The following is a 2656-nucleotide window of genomic DNA, read 5'->3' on the forward strand; positions in this document are numbered from 1 at the left end:
TTGAAGCATGGCTTGCCATTTCGAGGCTCGATGCTACTCTTGGGAACATTATTGATACATCGACTTTCAAGCATCTCGTAGTTGAGCGGTACTGCCATCAACAGTACCAAGATGGAAAGGGACTGCTGAACATGGATAGAACGAGAGTCGAACTCGCATGTCTCTCTTTTCCTGTTAGTTAGGAAAGAAAGCCGATATAAACAGCTCCATATTAGCGAATTGCCTCTGACTACTCTTCCCAGGCTGGTCAAACTATAGGATTCCCATTCACTTAGTAAACTTATTGGACAGACGGGTCAACCACTTGACCGAGAGGAGTAAGGTTCATCACCACAATCCCGATAGAAGGTCGACTTTAAAAACAAACCAAAGACAAAGCAATGAATGAAAGGAAGGACGGCTCGCTTCGCTTTACAACCAGGGCGGGTCTCGCTGCCGGATCAATGCGCAGGACGCACGATCTACAAACAACAATAGAGAGAGCCAACCAAGAACGAAAGAACCTAGAAACAAACCCGCGAGCGAATACCAAACAGAGTAAGAAGGAGGAAGGGCCGAAGGCGGCTTACTAAGCGAGAAGGCTCCAAGCAATAACGCATTAGAAGGGAGCTTGTTGCTTTGCAACCTAAGCGGTATAGCTAAGCTTACTCATCAAGGGCCGATAGGTAGAGCTGCTCTTGTTTCTAATGGAGAAATGTTGGAGTGAAGTTTAGTATGCTTTCTAAGATGAGAGGAGGAAAAGAATGAAGGTGTGGGCGGGAAGGAGGAGGCAAGGCCCCCTCAATGTGTATTCGACTACTCATTACGGAACCGCCGATTGATCCGATTAGACTTCCCGCAGGGTAGCGGGGGGAACTTGCTGAATCAACTCCTTGGAATCGGAGGCCTGACTGAGGGTCAATCCAATGGTAACCTCAACCTAGGAATGCCTGTTTCACTTCCTTGACAGAGCCAACTGAGATGCTCTGTTTCGATGTTGACCTAACATGGATTGATTCTAAATTATGAATCCAAAATCCTGATCTCGCAAAGGATCCGCAATAGTTGTGTGTACTTGGGGACTCTTAGGGAAAGAAAAGCACTTTTCTCTCTCAGCAGTTAGACCGGCTATGGGTGGGTTGGTTATATACTGCACCTTCCTTCTTCGAACCTTTTGGTATGTATTGCCCCCTAACTATAGATCAGATCCACCGGACCAGAAACTCAATTCCGCACTGCTGCTCAGTCGTCGGACTTATCCACCTCAGGGATTCATGGAATTTCCGTTTTTGAAATGCATTGGGGGAAATCTACCAAAGCTAGGCAGATAGATAGACTCCTTTCCCGTTGCTAAGGGAGAGCAAGAAACTAAATCAAATGATTGTTTTTTTTCACCAGCGCCCTTTTTTTGCGGGTACTAATAGTCCTCTCACTACCAACCAGCAGACATCATCATCTGGCTGGGTCTTGCCGGTATCAACAACGAGAAAGAAGAACCAAATGGAAACAACAACTAACTATGGCTCTTGGCCTAGACAACGTCCTAGGCGTAGGGGACATCAAAACAAGAAGTCACGCCTAGACGACAACGCCCGTCCTGGGCTGCAGTAAGTACATCGAGAGGTGGTTCCGCCCCTTGTCCCCGAAGATGGGTAATATGTTCTCATACAATGTTGCTCCAACTTTTTTCTAGAGGGCCTAGCTGGCGAGCAATCCCAGTCCACGGCAGACAACAAGACAGCAAGTGAGCATACCTTTGTTCGCTTCTTTTCCACCAAGCACAGAAGTTTAAGGAGAACTGTAGGTCGGTGGCTACCTAAGGAAACTTCGATTCGATCCGCCCCCCGGCTGGGAGGCATCTACCTCATCCCGATCACAAGGAGAGGTTCACCATGATGGGGGGTCAGGTACTTTAATTCTTTGCGTTCCGGAAAGAATGAAATGCATAGGGGACCACCCTTTTTTTGGAGCATGCTATCTAATTTACGGATTCACAGGGGGCCGAGGGCCAACCTTAGTTGACTGACAATGACAAAGGCTTGCGAAACAAAGTAGCGCCTTTGAAATGGAATCTTAATTAACTATCAGTGGTGCGAAGCAGCTTAGCCCCGGGGAGCTAAAGGTTATACCTTTGTAAGCGAACTGTGGTTCTTCTATGTAGGGTATTCCTCCTTTACTCTCTTAATTAACGTCGAGCTAAGTGACTTTGTGTAGCGTAGTAGAATGAAGGCTACGTACGCACCGACACTCTCTTATCCCTAAGCCTCTTCGCTAACTCGCTCGCCTACAAAAATGAGTCATCAAATTTGGTGCTTTTCGATCCCCAGTTGCTATGGGGAACAAAGGCAGAAATACAATAGAATCCTCCATTTAAGTGGTTCTCGCTTCTCCTTGTTCCTGATCCTAACTCGTCCCCGGGTATCTCTACGGTTTGCTCACCTTTATTCTCTCTTTTAAGTCCTTCTATTCACTCATCCGGAATGGAGAGGGTTGTTGTTGAAGGGAAGTAACAGAGGTAGATCATTTCTCAGAACATAGGAGAGCATTACCCACGAATCAGCTCTAGTCAGGAAAGCCAGGGTTCTGAGCTCTGATCCCTTCATGGGTCAGAGCGAAAGCCCGCAGTCCGGGGTTCTAGGCTGCTTAAGTAGAGTCAGCAGCCGTATGCCCCGGACAG

At 47.3% G+C, this 2656-nt stretch overlaps 1 pseudogene; it reads left to right on the top strand.

The window, feature by feature from the left end:
* Window positions 1-1109: 1109 nt before the first annotated feature.
* Window positions 1110-1925, top strand: LOC119350263 (annotated as a pseudogene).
* Window positions 1926-2656: the final 731 nt, after the last annotated feature.

Source organism: Triticum dicoccoides, chromosome 1B, assembly GCF_002162155.2.
Source record: "Triticum dicoccoides isolate Atlit2015 ecotype Zavitan chromosome 1B, WEW_v2.0, whole genome shotgun sequence".
NCBI classification, from domain to species: Eukaryota; Viridiplantae; Streptophyta; class Magnoliopsida; order Poales; family Poaceae; genus Triticum; species Triticum dicoccoides.